The sequence below is a fragment of the Microcebus murinus genome, chromosome 3 (genome assembly GCF_040939455.1).
Source record: "Microcebus murinus isolate Inina chromosome 3, M.murinus_Inina_mat1.0, whole genome shotgun sequence".
NCBI classification, from domain to species: Eukaryota; Metazoa; Chordata; class Mammalia; order Primates; family Cheirogaleidae; genus Microcebus; species Microcebus murinus.
The window spans coordinates 44,422,489-44,440,187 of record NC_134106.1 but is presented as its reverse complement, the minus strand read 5'-3'; the positions used below and the strand labels follow the sequence as shown (position 1 = coordinate 44,440,187).

Genomic DNA, 17,699 nt, shown 5'->3' with positions numbered 1-17,699 from the left:
TACTGGCTGTTCCTGCGATGATCTTCCCGCTGGACATGACTCACTCTCTCTCCCCTCCTTCCCTCAAACAGCACTTCCCAGTGAGTCCTTCCCTGTTCACCATCCAAAATTGCAACTTCCAAGTGTTCTTTCCCCCTTCCCTGCTGTACTGTTTTCTGTAGACTTTATTGCTATCTATTAGAGCATACATTTATTTTACCTATTTCTCTCTTTTTGCTTTTTTTTCCCTTTTTGACCTATAGCTGCCAACCAGAATGTAGACTTCACCAGCATTTGGATTTTTGTCAGCTCTTTTCATTGCTGTATCCTGGCATCTCGAAGAATACCTACAGATATGAAGTGTTTGGTAAAGATTTACTGAATGGATGAATGCCTACCATATATATGCAAAGCATCATCTTTAGGTGCTGGTGAAAGAGAGAATGAAAGTGAGTTATTTAACACTCTGCTCTTCAGGTTCCTCATCTATAAAATGAGGGTAATAATATACCCCCATGGAGTGAGATGTGCAACGTTTGGGGGATGGTCAAGCTTGAGGCTCTGACTCGAGGTGGGGGGCATGGGCAATATACGTAACCTTAACACTTGTACCCCCATAATACACTAAAATAAATAAATAAATAAATAATATACCCCCATGATACTATTAGGAGGATTAAATGACTACATACTTATGTAGCAATTGGAATAGCACCTGGAACTTAGTAAGTGCTATGTTAGGTAAACAAAATGAAGACAGATAGATTTTTAAAAATCTCTGTCCTTAAGAAACTCACATATACTAGAAAGATCATTACAGCTGCAAAAGTACAGAGTGTCTGGTGGCATCACAGAAAACGGAAGGGCCAGCTCACTCTCAGGGTGAAGGAAGCCTTCACAGAGAAGCTGATACTTAATGTGAATCTTGGAGAGGGAGATGTTTACTAGGCCAAGAAGGGCATTCCAGGCCGAGGACACTGAACAAATGTTTGGATCAGGAGGTTCAGAGGTAAGAATAAATCTGTCCTCCCACCTTCCGGGAAGTGATGATCTAGAGTTGACTCAATAAGTCCAGCTTGTTTTTCCTACTTTATGCTTTAATGTCCTTATTATGTAAGGAAATGTGTTGGTAGCAGTGAATATTAAGTTGTAGTCATTTCGTTGTGTAGGGGAGAGAGTTTGGGAGATTGTTAGACCCAGGGAAAATGTTTATCCCAATCCACTTGATGCACATGGTGAAAGGGAACTGCTAGCTCTAATTCACCTTAATGTTTTTGAAAGAATTTGCAAGTTTCTTATAAATTATTGCTATTTCCAAAATTGATATTTCCAATCTTCTGATGTGATCATTTAAAACCATTTAGCTTAAAAGTGTTACATTAAATCTCATTTGTCTAAAAAGCACTCTGATTTCAATTTTACCATAGGCTTTATTTCCTTATTTTATTAGTTAATGAAAAGCATGTTTTATGTATTGTTACTTTCTCAGAAATATTAGCTAGTAGCAACTATTTTAAAAATTAAAACAACTGGCCAGGCGTGGTGGCTCACGCCTGTAATCCTAGCACTCTGGGAGGCCGAGGCGGGTGGATTGCTCAAGGTCAGGAGTTTGAAACCAGCTTGAGCGAGACCCCGTCTCTACTAAAAATAGAAAGAAATTAATTGACCAACTAAAAATATATATACAAAAAATTAGCCGGGCATGGTGGCACATGCCTGCTGTAGTCTCAGCTACGTGGGAGGGTAAGGCAGTAGGATTACTTGAGCCCAGGAGATTGAGGTTGCTGTGAGCAAGGCTGACGCCACACACTCACTCTAGCCTGGGCAACAAAGTGAGACTCTGTCTCAAAAAAAAAAAAAAGAAGGCGCTTTACTAATTAGTCATGAGAAATGTCTGTCATGAGGACAGACAGCTCTAGGTCTGAATGCTCTGTTCATTTCTTCCTGTAGACAGCCTAAATAGAAGTCAAGTCATAATTAGAATGTTGCTCAGTAATAAGAACAAAGATAAATAATCAGATACATGGAAATGGGCTAAAAGATCCTGTGGCAGACAGAATAAAAGCCCCCAAAGATGCCTATGCCCCAATACCCAGAACTTGTGAATGAATATGTTACTTCACATGGCAAAGGGGACTTTGCAGATGTAATGACATTAAGGATCTTGAGCTGGGAGGATTATCCTGCATTGTGGAGATAGGCCCAAAGTAATCACAAGCATCCTTAAAAGAGGGAGGCAAGAAGGTCAAAGACAGTTGCAGGAGATGTGATGAGAGAGGAAGCTACAGTGGTGCCCCGAAGGGGCTTTGTATGCCAGCAATACAGGCAGCTGCTTAGAAGGTGAAAAAGACAACGAAATTGATTCTCCCCTGAAGTCTCCGGAAGAAAAGCTGCATTGCCAGCACCTTGATTTTAGCCCAGTGAGACTCATGGACTCCTGACCTCCAGAACTGTAAGGAAATAAATTTGGATTATCTTAAGGCACTAAATTTATGGTAATTTGTCGCAGCAACAGTAGGAAACTAATACAGAGCCTAAGACATCTATATTAGTTAAGATTACAGTCAGCAGTGAGTGGTAAAAATCCCCATATATCAGTAGCTTGAACAAGATATGGCCTTGCTTGAACCAGTTTTAATGATCTCTCATTAAAATAATGCCCAAGTTAAACAGCAAAGAAGTGATACGGCAGCTCCACCATTGCCAGGTACCTGGGCTCCCTCTATTTTATTGCTCTCTCATCCTCAACACATGGGTTCAACCCCATGGTTCAAGATAGCGTCTTAATCTCCAGCCATCACATACATCTTCTAATCAGCAGGAATAAAAAGTGAAGGAAAGCATGCCCTTTCCTTAAAAGGAAGCTTATTGAAAGTTGCACATACCTTGTCAGCTTACACCCCATAGACCAGAACTTGGTCATAAGCCACATTTAGCCTCAAAGGAAGCTGGGAAATATAGTCCTTATCTTGGTGACTTTGTGCCCAGTAAAAAATAAAAGGTCTTATTCCTAAGCAAAAAGAGAAGAAATGACAGAGATCATTACCAATACCTGCCACAGCATCAATCTCAGTTGAGGTTATGTTACAAAAAGAATCAAAGTCCTCAATAATCTACTAGCCATCTGCCATACATCCATCTCTATCAGAGCCTAGAATACACATGCTAATGACTAAAACTTTCTTTCCCCTACTCTGAGCTTAGATGAGTAGTTTTGCCAATATGTTTCTATATCTAGGAATTGAAGTCCAATCAATACTTTTGTGACTGATATTTTTAGATATATTAATATATGTTCAATCGGATTATTGACATTTTAGCTGGCCCAAGAGTTAGCCTGTCTCTTTCAGAAATTTGTCCTGCTCTAATCCTACAGTTTATTCTGAAAGGGCAATCTTACCTCTTCACTCCCAAGTCCTTGGAAGGCACTTTTCTGTGATTCCAAAGAATGTTAACAAATTACAAAGGAGAAATGTTTGCTGTTGGGTTAAAGCCTATTGCCAACAGATATGTTTCACTATCTTCTGTGGCTACAAATTATGGCGCCATTCTAATCTTAGAATTGTCTGAAATCTGTCACAAATGGAACCAAATGTGATCATGTAGATGGTTGAGCACAAATTCAATACCACTACTAGAAAGGTAACTATACGATTTTCTTTTAAAATTATTTTTAGGTGAAGTCAGGGCTGGTCTAAAATGTAGATGAAGTAAACATCTATGATAATGAAATGATAACATGATAGCAACAGTTAAAAATCCCTATTTTGCTGATAAAGAAACTGAGGCCTAGAGAAATTAAGCAATTTGTCCAAGGTTGGGGCTCTTAATTATCAGAGTATGAGGATTCGAACCTCTTAACCAGAGAGTCTGAACTCTTAACCATTACACTACTGATATGATCTGAGAAAAAACTGGAATATCTCTGCTGCAAAATAGGGTTATGCACCACTTACAGACAAGGATATGTTCTGAGAAATGGGTCATTAGGGATTTCATCCTGGTGTGAACATCAGAGTATACTTATAGGAACTTGACTGCTATAGGTACAGCCTGTTGCTCCTAGGCTATAAACCTGTACAGCCTGTTACTATACTGAATACTGCAGGCAATTGTAACACAAATGATGAGTATTTGTTTATCTAAACATATTTAAACATAGGAAAGGTACAGCAAAAATGCAGTATTATAATCTTATGTGACCACCATTGTATATTAGGGTTAATCGAAATGTTGTTTCTAAAAATAGAAAAATTAGCCAGGTGTGGTGGCATGTGCCTGTAGTCCCAGCTACTTGGGAGGCTGAGACAAGAAGATTGCTTGAGCCTAGGAGTTTGAGGTTGTTTTGAGCTAGGCTGACACTACTGCATTCTAGCCAAGTGACAAAGGGAGACTCTGTCTCAAAAAAAAAAAAAAAATAGAGAATTGTGTGGATATAAGGGGAAAAAAACTCAGTTTCTCCTATACTCTCACTCAACAATCAACTCTGAAGACTTTTGTGACTTCTGGTTACCCAGAAGTGTGTGAAGAGTTCTCCCCACCAACAACCAATCAATTCTGCAGCAAACACCAGCAGGATGTCCTCCAATTCAAGTCAATTCTGACACTATCTACCTGGAGATAGTGCCATGTTTTGGAATATTGGTTTCTGAGCTCCAACATTTTCTTCTCCTAAACCCATAATCCCAGCCTCATCATAAAAGAAACATCAGACAAATCCCAACTGAAGGACATTCTACAAAATACCTGATGACTACTCCTTAAAATTGTCAAGGTCATCAAATGCAAGGAAAGTCTGAGAAAATATCATAGCCAAGAGTAGCCCAAGGAGACAGGTCCGTCACTGTGCCTGGCTCTGTGTTTTTACAGTAGGTTTAATAAAGAGTAGAAAGTTGTGAAAAATATGTTAGGACAAAGGGGGCTATGAGCTAAAAGAAGTAAACTGGGGGAAACTTAGCAATGCCTGTCCTCTGTTCAGATCCCTCTCAGAGGGTGTCCCTCCATTTCTGAGATAAGGATGCTCCTTTCTCCAGGTATAAGGAGGGCACCTCTCATGTGAGGGGCTGATGACCTGCTTCAGGAAATGGTCAGAGAGTTCTTCCTGCTCCTGCCATTTCAAATCCCTTTAGCTTAAAACATTAAATCTGACAGACCACCACATTTTGGGGTCGTGAGTTCCGAACTCTGGGTAGGATGACATGATGTCTGCAACTTACTCTCAAATGATTCATCCAAAGAAAAAAGGAGGGAGGGAGGGAAATAAATGTGGCAAGATGTTCAAAATTAATGAATCAAGACAAAGAGTGTATGAGTTATGTTATTCTCGCAACTTTTCTATAGGCTTGAAAATTTTCCAAACAAAAAGTTGTGGGGAAAGCAAACTCAGTAGTACCACTGGTAAGGTGAAAGGAATCTCTCTAGGGGTCAATTTTTTATTTTTTACTTGGCTCACTAGCTCAAGGCTGGCCAACGTATTTATGTTGCCTGAGCACTTAAAATGTGAGTGTCTTCACAGAACAGTCTGTTCTCACTGTTTATTAAAAGTTGCCCAGATGGTTTAACTAAATTTAGGATTATGTGTTTAACACCAGTACAACCCAGTTGTAAAATCAAAAGCTCCTTCAAACAACTTATTTTGTACTCCATGGTTCTAAATAATGCTCAACTTATTTGTTCAGTTGTTTTAGATCTATAGACATTTTTGTTCAGGATCAATTTTAAAGGAAGCCAGAGTAGGCAATAAATATGTTCATTTCAACAATGCTACCATTGCCCAGGCATTTCCTGGAATCCCACTTTGGTGCTTCAGAGCCTGTTTATGAATCGTCTAATAAAATCAGTGTGGTTATTTTAAATGCATTCACATTTTATTTTGGACAAAACACGATCAGAACATGTGATCACTCAACTTATTTATCATTATATTACAAATGACTGTTAGCATAATTGAAAAATCAAATCTAGCTTAACAAACTAAAATTTGCCATCATAGATGTTATTCAAAAAAAATTTCCCATGTTCTAGAATTAAAAAATAAATAATAAAAAAAGCACCCCAAAACTATTTTAGGCCACGGGTTGGCAAAGTTTTTCTGTACAGGTTCAGATGATAAATATTTTGGGCTCTGCGGGTCATATGGATTCTGTCACAACTAAACAACACTGCTGTTATAGTGTGAAAGCAGCCATACACAATATTTAATTAATTTTTTTTGAGACAGAGTCTCACTCTGTTGCCCTGGCTAGAGTGCCATGGTGTCAGCCTAGCTCACAGCAACCTCAAACTCTTGGGCTCAAGAGATCCTTCTGGCTCAGCCTCCAGAGTAGCTGGGACTACAGGCATGTGCCACTACACCCGGCTAATTTTTTTTTCTATTTTTAGTTGCCCAGATAATTTTTTTCTATTTTTAGTAGAGACAGGGATCTCTGTCTTGCACAGGCTGGTCTCAAACTCCTGACCTCAAGTGATCCTCCCGACTCGGCCTCCCAGAGTGCTAGATTATAGATGTGAGCGACCAAGCCTGGCCCACAATATTTACATGAATGAGTTTAGCTGTATTCCAATAATTTTATATACAAAAGCAGTTTGTAAATGGTTGATCCACAGTGCATAGTTTGGTGACCCTGTTTCAGGTAATGATAGAATAATTGCAATAATTCTATAGCCTTCCCAGGTGACAGCAATTACTGGGCTATGTAATTTTGGTGTTTTTTTTTTTTTAAAGCAAATATTTGATCTACTGTTTTATAGTCACTAGTAAGGTATTTTAAAATATTATTTCTGAACATTATTTTTTAATAGCATTTAAAGAAAGTATTGTACTGATACTTCCTCTCCCATAAGGGAAGCAATTACAAAGCAATTACAGTTTTATCATTCAGTCAGCAGAAGCTGAATTCTGATTTTTAAGATGCATCATTAAAAATACAAGCACAGTCTAGGCAGGGTGACTCACACCTATAACCCTAGCATTCTGAGATGCGAAGGCAGGAGAATAACTTGAGCTCAGGAGTTCAAGACCAGCCTGAGCAAGAATGAGACTCTGTCTCTACTAAAAATAGAAAAAATTAGCGGGGCATGGTGGTGCACGCCTGAAGTTCCAGCTACTAGCGAGGCTGAGGCAGAAGGATCGTTTGACCCTAAGAGTTTCAGGCTGCAGTGAGCTAGGCTGATGCCATGGCACTCTAGCCAGGGCAACAGAGTGAGACTCTGTCTCAAACAAATAATCATTTCCCTGCTGTAAGAGTATTGTAGAGTCCATGCCTCTGCAAGTAAGCTGAGGTCTGCTCAATTGGTATCAATATAAATATTCGTTGTAAAAAAGAAAAAAAATCCATAAGGGTAAAACACAGCATACATGATAAATTCAATGCAAGATGATAATGTGATAAATAATTAGTGGGTAAAAACTTAGTTTATCCAAACATGAAATAAAATACAAAATGAAAGTAATCTGTAGAGTACCTCTACTATTATTTACTAATTTCACTGTCAAACGATATAAAACAAATTTCTCTGGTATTAACAGACTTTTTCATTTTTTATTTTTCATTAGAGACAGGGTCTCACTCCGGTGCCCAGGCTGGAGCGCAGTGGTGCGATCATAGCTCACTGTATCCTGGAACTCTTGGGGTCAAGTGATCCTCCTGCCTCAGCCTTCTAAATAGCTGGGACTACAGGAGCACACATCACCATGCTCAGCTAATTTTTTTGAATTTTTCATAGAGATGAGGTCTCACTCTGTTTCCCAGGCTGGTCTCCTGGGCTCAAATGATCCTTCTGCCTCAGCCTCCCAAAGTACTGGGATTACTGGTGGGAGCTGCTGTGCCCGGCTCATTAACAGACTTTTAAAAATAAAAATGAAAGTATAGCAAAGTATAGCAAATGAAAAGATAGCAAAGGGGACTTTGACTAAGATTTTGCTCTTATTGCATTCTTTTCTTTTGACCTTTGATGTTTTCTTCCCCACTACACCAGTGGCTCTCAAGTGTGGCCCTTGAACCAGTAGCATTGGCATCACCTGGGAATGTGATAGAAATTCTTAGGCCCCACCCTGGACCTCTTGAATCAGTAACTCTGGGGGTGTGGCCCAGTAACAACCCTCCAGGTGACACTGATAGTCACACAGGTTTGAGAACTACTGGTCAACAACTGGGAAGATGCCCATGTAGCTATTGCCATAGAGAGAGAATCATGCTCTGCTTTGCTGGTTCCCAGCACAGGCCCATCATCTTCCCATATTCTACTGGATCAGATCTAAAGGAGGGGAGAGTGAAAATGCTCACAAATGGAAGCACATACTCACTCACAACTGCTACTCCTCCTGCTCACCCCTGACTACCAAGCCCACACAGAGACTTAACACAGTAGCACATGAGACGCCTCTACTTTTTCCCTCTGCAAAACCTGAGGACCAATATTGCAGGAAGGAATACTAATTTTCATAAGAATTACAGAGTAATCAACACCTGAACTATGACTAAGTGTAATATCGATTGCAATAATATAAGAAATAATTTTTAGAGAAATTGCTATGGGCTAAATGGACCCTCCCCAAATTCATGTGTTGAAACTTAATGACCAATGTGATAGTATTAAGAGGTAAGGCCTTTAGGAGATGATTAAGTCATGAGGGCAGAGACCTCGTGGATGGGATTAGGGCCCCTGTAATAGGCTTTGAGGGAATAGCTATTACATGCTATTCATTTTCTTCTGCTCTTCTGCCATGTGAGAACAATGTTCATTCCCTTTTGCCCTTTTCACCCCTTCTGCCATGTGAGGACACAGCAGGAAGGCCCTCACCTGACGCCAAATGCCAGGTTCCTGATCTGGGTCTTCCCAGCTTCCACAGCTATGAGAAATAAATTTCTACTGTTGATAAATTACCCAGTCTGTGGTATTTTGTTACAGCAGCACAAATGGACCAAGAAAGAGCTCTATTAGAGCCCTCACTTATAGAAAATGTACTTATATAGGCCACTTCTGTGGGTAATGATGAGTAATAAAATGCCACTGACATGACAGCAGCCTCATTAGAGTGTGAAGAAAATCCAAATAGAAGCATATGAGCACATTGCTTCCTGTTACTTCCTGTTTGGCCCTAACTCCTGCTTGGTCAGAGAAATTAGAGCCTTATAAATGAATAAGCCTCTTCTGAATTAAGAAAACATTCAAATAGGCCCGGTGCGGTGTCTCATGCCTGTACTGCTAGCACTCTAGGAGGCTGAGGCAGGTGGATCATTTGAGCTCAGGAGTTCAAGACCAGCCTGAGCAAGAGTGAGACTCTGTCTCTACTAAAAATAGAAAGAAATTAGCTGGACAACAAAAAATATATCTCAAAAATTACCTGGGCATGGTGGCACATGCCTGTAGTCCCAGCTACTCGGGAGCCTGAGGCAGAAGGATCGCTTGAGCCCAGGAGTTTGAGGTTGCTGTGAGCTAGGCTGACGCCATGGCACTCTAGCCCAGGCACCAGAGCGAGACTGTGTCTCAAAAAAAAAAAAATTCAAATAAATAAGGATGTAACAAATAAATTCAACCAATGAATCATACAGTTTATGTACTATATTGTAATAGGCATTGTGAGTGGGGAGAGGCTACATACTTTTGTTTTAAATGACACTGGGACAGCTACAGATGTTCAGAGGATGAAACAGCATTGCGGGCTAAGGTGGACAACGGGAGCCTCCAAACAGAAAATGTGGAAACTGAGCTGGTTTTCGAAGGGTGGATGTGTAGGGAGACGGGAATGAAAATTTCAGGCAGGCAAATGCCATGAGCAAAGGTACCAAATATGCTTGGCGTATTTGGAGACTAATTAAGTAGACCAATTTAGGTAGAATGGAACATTCATATAGGAAAGATTGGAGAAGTAGATTAGGTCCATCTTACTGCAACCATAAATGTCAGGCTGTGGCTTTTGACTTGTTCTGAGAGCAATTAGAAACCACTTAAAGTTCTAGTGATATGCTGAAAGCAGTGTTTTAGGAGGACTGATTTGACTAAATGTGTAGGGTAGATTACAGCCAGGCTTCTCAGGCTGTCATATGCATCTGAAATCACCTGGGATCTCGCTATAATAATATGCAGATTCTGATTCCATAGGTCTGCGGTGCGGGCTGAGATTCTGCCTCTCTAACACACTCCCTGACGTGCCTATACTGCTGGACCCCAGACCACACTTTCAGTAGCCAGAGATTAAGGGCTTGTCTTAAATTTAAGCCATCCACTAAGACTGAACATTGAAATAGAAAGAGAAAGCGTATCATAAAGAAAAAATAATAATTTTCTACAAATTTATTATTCTAGTTTGCTCATTTGCTCACAAAGAACAGATGTTTCTCACTCAAATAGCCAAAGTAAAAAGAGAGGTTATTAAAAAAAATAGGCCAGGCATGGTGGCTCATGCCTGTAATCCTAGCACTCTGGGAGGGCAAGGCGGGAGGATTGCTCAAGGTCAGAAGTTCGAAACCAGCCTGAGCAAGAGCGAGACCCTGTCTCTACTATAAATAGAAAGAAATTAATTGGCCAACTATAAATATATAGAAAAAATTAGCCAGGCATGGTGGCATGTGCCTGTCGTCCCAGCTACTTGGGAGGCTGAGGCAGAAGGTTTGCTCGAGCCCAGGAGTTTGAGGTTGCTGTGAGCTAGGTTGACGCCATGGCACTCTAGCCCAGGCAACAGAGTGAGACTCTGTCTCAAAAAAAAAAAAAATGACATAGGAGAATCTTGCTAAAACAAATGCAGAAAGTCCAATAGACTGTCTCCTGGAAATTGGAAAGTCACCAGAGCCTGCTCTCTCCATCTCTCTCTGGCTGTGTGCTTTCCTCTCTCTTTCGACTTTCTTCTCCTGCCTTCTCATCAGTTCGCTCATTAGGTCCCTCAGTCCTCACTCTGAATGGCTTTCAGTTCAAGCATCCGCCACCATCTTCTTGCAGTCTGAGTCTCAGTTCACATTTTCAGGAAACAACCAGATTGGACCAGTTTTTAAATTGGTCCTCAGGGTCAAGAGTCCATCTCTGGTTCAATCACCTGTTACTTAGACAGAGAGTCTTCCATATAATATTTCAAAGACTGTGAGTAACATGAAGAGGAAGAGGGAGAGTTGGGCATGGTAGGCAAACTGACCAATAGATTTACTACAATGCCTGGTAGGAATGACTCTCAGGTTCATCTGAGGACTCTGTTATTTGCATAATAGATGTCAAATACTTGCCGTACTCTAAAGACAGGTCCTTTCCTGAACACATTAAAACATTGAGAAACCAATTCTGTGAACCTTAAGCTATCACCCACCTCCAGACTATGCAAGTTGGTGACAAATTCTCTGAGGTTGAAACTGTAGGTGATGAAGTCTGTTCCCAGCATTTCTGTGCATTCTGTCCACCCACCCCATGTGCCATGAGGCTAGAGAGGGCACTTTTTTTTTTTTGAGACAGAGTCTCACTTTGTTGCCCAGGCTAGAGTGAGTGCCGTGGCGTCAGCCTAGCTCACAGCAACCTCAAACTCCTGGGCTCAAGCAATCCTTCTGCCTCAGCCTCCTGAGTAGCTGTGACTACAGGCATGCGCCACCATGCCCAGCTAATTTTTTTCTCTATATATTAGTTGGCCAATTAATTTCTTTCTATTTATAGTAGAGACGGGGTCTCGCTTTTGCTCAGGTTGGTTTCCAACTCCTGAGCTCAAACGTGCCACCCGCCTCAGCCTCCCAGAGAGCTAGGATTATAGGCGTGAGCCACCATGCCTGAGAGGGTGCTTCTTAACACTCACCTCAAAGGGTGGGTTTTCAAGAGAATCACTTGGAGAGCTTGATTTGTGTCCCTTGAAATTTGAAGAGACACAGGGATTGGTGTTTCACAGTAAAAAGTCTAAATGTGAAAGGTTATGGCTATATCTGCCAGAGATGACAGAGAAGGGGAAGGGAGGGAAGAGGAAAGGACAGAATGACAGAAAGATGCCATCCAGAATAAGCCACAATTGCACTGTGGAGGAGGTCTGGGGGACTTGGACAAAATGGGATCCTGCAGGAGGGAGCTGGCCTGTGTAAAAGGGTCCCTGCCCAAGAGGTGTGCTGGAACAGCAAGGCCATCTGTAATATGGAATAGGCTTTCTACTATCTGTGAATTACCTGAAAGGTGTAAGACATGTCCAAGATCTTATCCAAGGTGTGGGGAGTAGTGAATCTGCAGAGCTGGCTTAAATGGAGACTGGGGGTCGGGGGGGTGGTTCCTGCACCCTATTGAGAAGTCTAATGTCTTCTTCAAACCAGCTACATATGCAAAATTATGTGTCCCCTGAGAGTCTTGCATGTTCCAGGCACTGATTAATTGGAGAATACTCTAGCAGCCTGAAAACAGAACTTGGCGTTAAAGATTTGTTAGTTTTTTCAAAATTCTGTGTCTTTCTCAAGATAAAACTGCTTCATTTGGGATTAAGGAGTCAACACAAAGCTCTCCAGAAGTTCCAGTAGAGGTCTTTAGAAAAGGGATTTATGAATAACAGCAAACGGGGGGGGGGGGGGGGGGGCGGGGGGGGGGGGGAGACAAACATTCCTACTTCTATAAAAGCCACATAAAATTTCCTATTGAAAATTTATGCCAGACTCGAGAGTGGAGAAGCTAGCTGAATACTGTCAAATGCAACACCTACAGCCTCAATTTAGCTTAGCTGAACGAAGTGAAATAAGCATGACCTGAGCCACACCCTCATCCTCACCCCAGGAGGTGAAGAGGAAGGACAAGCACAGAAACTGAAAGGTTTGCATTCCCCAGCCTGCCCCGCCTGCCCAGCCTGCCCCGCCTGCCCGATTCCACTGAGCTTCTTAAAGGTTCCATTGTAACCATAGATTCTTATCCAGTGTTCACAGCTCTTAGAGGCCTGTTGGGGATGGGGGAAAGTAAAGGAAATAAAGCCTAGCATGGAAATAAAGGAAAAACTTGAGTCTCTTTAGGGGACGTTCGGGCACCTGGCTAGCCTTGAAAAGTGCATGGGCAAGTCCATGAGAATAGTGGCCTCCAGGTGAGCCAGTCTCGAGCTGTTTTGGTTCCCTATGGAAACCAAAAGATGGCAATGTAACATGTGTTCTTGAGATGTTTTTCAGGAACTCCCACCAAATGGAAAATGCTGATAAGGGGGAACTGAAGAATTGAATTCTGATCACCATTCTTTTGTTTTGTTTTGTTTTGATTTTTTTGAGACAGAGTCTCACTCTGTTACCCTGACTAGAGTGTCGTGGCATCAGCCTAGCTCACAGCAACCTCAAACTCCTGGGCTCAAGCGATCCTCCTGCCTCAGTCTCCCGAATAGCTGGGACTACAGGCATGTGCCACCATGCCTGGCTAATTTTTCTATATATTTTTAGTTGTCCAGCTAATTTCTTTCTTTTTTTTTTTTTTAAGTAGAGACAGGGTCTCTCTCTTGCTCAGGCTGGTCTTGAATGATCTGCCTGCCTCAACCTCCCAGAGTGCTAGGATTACAGGCGTGATCCACTGTGCCCGGTCGTGACCACCATTCTTTGTTCTAAACTCCCCAGTGATGGACCTGTCTCACCCATCTTAACATTCCATTTCATTAATCCAAGAATTTTTGAATCTATGTACCCTACTGTTAATGGAGAAAAAAGCCAAACTCTGCAAATTCTAAAGAGATTTACTTTGAGCCAAACTTGAGGACCATGACCGGGAGCCACGTCCAAGAAGCCTTGAGCAAATGGACTCTCTGTGATTGGGATACAGTTTGGTTTTATACATTTCAGGGAGACAGGAGTTACAGGCAAAGTCATAAATCAAACATGCTGGAGGCATACATTGGTTTGGCCTAAAAAGGTGGGCCATTTTGAAGGGGGGGGGGTTAAAAATTCTTTGAATTGTAATTGGTTAAAGACAGGAAGCTTTGTCTAAAGACTTGGAATGTTTCAACATAAGAAACTGTTTATCAGAGATAAGCCACCCAGGTATATATTTGTTGTGTAAATTGAGGACCTGCAGGTTTGTCTTGCATACACTTAGGCCTGTTAATGGGTTACAAAGGATGTCCCCAAGAAGAGAGGGGGCATGATGAGGCTTGCCTGACCTCCTTCCTCCTGGCAGGCAATTTAGTTGGATATTCCTTTGGCCATGAGGGGGTCCATTCAGTCAGCCAGTGGCTGGGGTGAGCCTTAAAATTTTTAGTTCACACCACTTAGCCCCTTCAGGATACCCTGCCTTTGGGGACCAGGCCAATGTATTAACCTCCGTGTATTGATTTACAATTTTGCCTGCCTTTAAAAACTCTGGCCTATAAGCCATCTGGGAGTCCAGGTCATAAGTGTTAGCTGCCTGTACTCCTTGCTTGGCATCCTGCAGTAACGCCTCTTTCTCCTGCTGCAACTCCTGGCTTCAAAATCTGGCTTTACTGCACTTGAACAGGCTCCAGTTTGGTTGGGTAACATTACTTTGTTTAGTAAAATTTCTCATTTCTCCTGCTAACTACTGAGTTAATTTATTCAACTCATCATCTTTTTTTTCCCCCTATAGAGCCTTCTCTGTGTCTGGCACTGTTGAATAAATTCCTCATGGAGCTTATATTCAAGTATTTGTGTAGCAGTGCAGGCAATAAATAATACATTGCTTTAAATACATTAGATGGTGGTGAAATGTTATATTAACCAAAAAATGGTAGGGGAGTGGAATACAGATTGCCAGTAGAGAGTAGCATTTAAAATGGGGGCTGTAAGGTTTTTCAGTGGTGGTGAAAAGAAAAGACAGACAGAGAGAAAGTGGGGCCAAACATCCCGGGTTTTGGCACCAAATGTAAAGTTTTTCAGTGGTGGAGAAAAGACAAGACAGACAGAGAGAGAGAAAGAGTGGGGCCAAACCACGTGGCTTTATTTAGTGTTCCCGGATGAGGTTCTGGGGCCCCAAGATAGGGGGCCCCAGAAGTCGCCCCTGTTTGAACGGGGTGTGGCCTTGTATACCATTTGGGCCAGGCTAGGGACTTTCGGTGGGAAGAGCTGGGACGACCTTTGGTGGTCTTTGAGAAATAGGAGGGACTGGTGGTATTTGTGGAATCCAGGAGCCAAAACTTGCTTATCTGGGTGTGGTAGTTTTCAGCCCGGCAGTCATCCTTGGCAGGTCCTTGGCGGGTCCGGTCTCATGAGCATTTTCTTTGTGATCTAGGGAAGGGAGGGGGCCCACCACCAGCCTTACGGGGGGGGGGGGGGGGGGGGGGGGTCTTGCCAGGTCGGTGAAGTCGGAAGGATTGTTTGAGCTCATGACTTCAGACCAGCCTGAGCAAGAGTGAGACCCTGTCTCTACCAAAAATAGAAAAAATTAGCCAGCAATGGTGGCACATGCCTGTAGTCCCAACTACTTGGGAGGCTGAGGCAGAAGGATCACTTGAGCCCAGAAGTTTGAGGTTGCTGTGAGCTCTGCTGACGCCACGGCACTCTAGCCAGAGCAACAGAGTGAGACTCTGTCTCAAAAAAATAAAATAAAATAGGTGGTCAGAGAAGGCCTCCTTGAGAAGGTGACATTTTGAGCAAAGATTTGAAGAGGCGAGGGACAATATCACACAGATATATCTGGGCAATGTGTTCCCTACAAAGACAGCGCATGTCTTGAGGTAGGAGTATCTTGGCATATTCAAGGAACAGCAAGAAATCGGTGTAGCGGGAACAGAGGGAGGGGACAGTGGGTGGTGGGGTCACAGAAGGAAGACAGGCTGGACCACTCAGGGCCTTGTAGGCTGCTGTGAACACTTTGGCTTTTTCTCTTAATGAGATGGGAAGCCATTCAAGGGCCAAGAGTGACAAGAAATGACTCATGTTTTAATAGGAAACCTCTGGCTGCTGGTTGAGAAAGACAGTAGGGGACAGAATGCTGTAGCTGGCCAATCAGCTGGAAGGCTCTTGAAATAACCCAGTCCAGAGATAATGGAGGCAAGGACTGTGGATTCGAGTGGTAGTAGAGGAGATGAGGATGGCAAAATAACCAGATTCTGATAAACAACTGACTCAGTGCCATACCAAGAGGTAAAGTGTTGTGCTTTTAGTTGGCATAGGGAAAATAGAAACACAAATCCAAAATAAATTTAAATTCAACAACTAACCTATCAAGGGAAATTTGACTATTATTTCAGAACTATTTTATTTTATTTATTATTATTATTACTATTATTTTTTGAGACAGAGTCTCACTTTGTTGCCTAGGCTAGAGTGAGTGTTGTGGCATCAGCCTAGCTCTCAGCAACCTCAAACTCCTGGGCTCAAGCAATCCTTCTGCCTCAGCCTCCCAAGTAGCTGGGACTACAAGCATGCACCACCATGCCCGGCTAATTTTTTCTATATATATTAGTTGGCCAATTAATTTCTTTCTATTTATAGTAGAGACAGGGTCTAACTCTTGCTCAGGCTGGTTTCGAACTCCTGACCTTGAGCGATCCACCTGCCTCAGCCTCCCAGAGAGCTAGGATTACAGGCGTGAGCCACCACGCCCCAGCATTCAGAAGTATTTTATTTTATTATTTTATTTTTTTTCAGAGACTTTTTAAATTAAATATGTAAAAAGTAGTTCTCATTTTATAAGCTCAAAATCAGACAAATGTATGAGGGTACATAGAGTGGTATATTTATAAACTGTATCCACCTAAAAACTCACTCTGGACACAACCTATTAATATATCACATTCAACATATTTACATGACACTGCAAAATAAATACAAAATGAACTCCTATCATTTCAGTGCACTACACATGTGATGTAGTTTCAAAACAAAGGCAATATTTTTAGCCAAAACCCAGAAACTTCCTAAATACCTATTCACTATTTTATACAAAAATACACTAAGATAAATTGTAAGGATTCCACTCAGGTTTAGTCAGTAAGATATGTTTCTATGTTACTGAAATACAGCTAAAGTTTTAGGTTTTAATTACCAAGATAACAGTACTTCTGATTCACAACTAACCTTAAAATAATGGATGCTAATATATATTCATTTGATGAAATTTTTAAGTCTTCAAAACTTAAATAATACAATTCTAAAAGTAGATGTGCCTTGCCATTCATTCAATAAACATGATTTATTTTAATACAGGTCACAAAAGTTCAATTAACTGACTAGAATTCTATATCTCTTCTCTGCCTGCTAGGGTTCAGTCTTAAATCTGACTATATCAAAAGCAGCAGTTCAGAATTTATTTCATAAGGTTAAGCCTAAGAGTTACTGGGTAGCTTTTAAACTATTTCATTGCTTATAAATATAAATCGTTCGATAGTCTATACCAGTGGGTCCTTACATCATATCTGAGGAGCTCTTTAAAAAATACATGGGCTCCACATCATAACTTATAACCAAGAATCCAGAATGTCTGCATTTTTTTTTTTTAATTTCCAGGTGATAATACTATACACTTTAGTGTAGGGAAACCCTGACCTAAACCACTAAGACCTGTGGTTCTCAACTTTTAAGGTAAATCAGAATCACTGGGGGAAACTTTAAAAACAAAACAAACAAAAACAAACAAAAAATCCAGATGTCTTTTAGTAAATTGAGAGTGGTATCCAGGAAGGAGCATTTTAAACTATTGCAGTTGGTCCAAAACCACTCTAAGAAACAATGCCCTGCCTTTGTCAGATATATTATAAATGAGTACATTCAGCAACTTAGGTGATATTGTCCTGCAAGCCCTAATATATCCTGCCTTAAGCAGCTTTGCCAAGTGTTTGAAGGCAACACCTA

The 17,699-nt window shown here is 41.4% G+C and overlaps 1 long non-coding RNA gene across 1 annotated transcript in view; it reads right to left on the bottom strand.

Annotated features, from left to right (window-relative positions):
- Nucleotides 1-233: 233 nt before the first annotated feature.
- The window catches only part of LOC142869960 (uncharacterized), a 54,031-nt gene continuing 36,565 nt past the window's right edge, over nt 234-17,699 (bottom strand). The window contains exons 3-4 of the long non-coding RNA XR_012918488.1: nt 2,865-2,989; nt 234-326 (exon numbers count right to left, since the gene is read on the bottom strand). This is a non-coding gene — a long non-coding RNA (uncharacterized LOC142869960). The remainder of the gene's footprint in view (nt 327-2,864; nt 2,990-17,699) is intronic.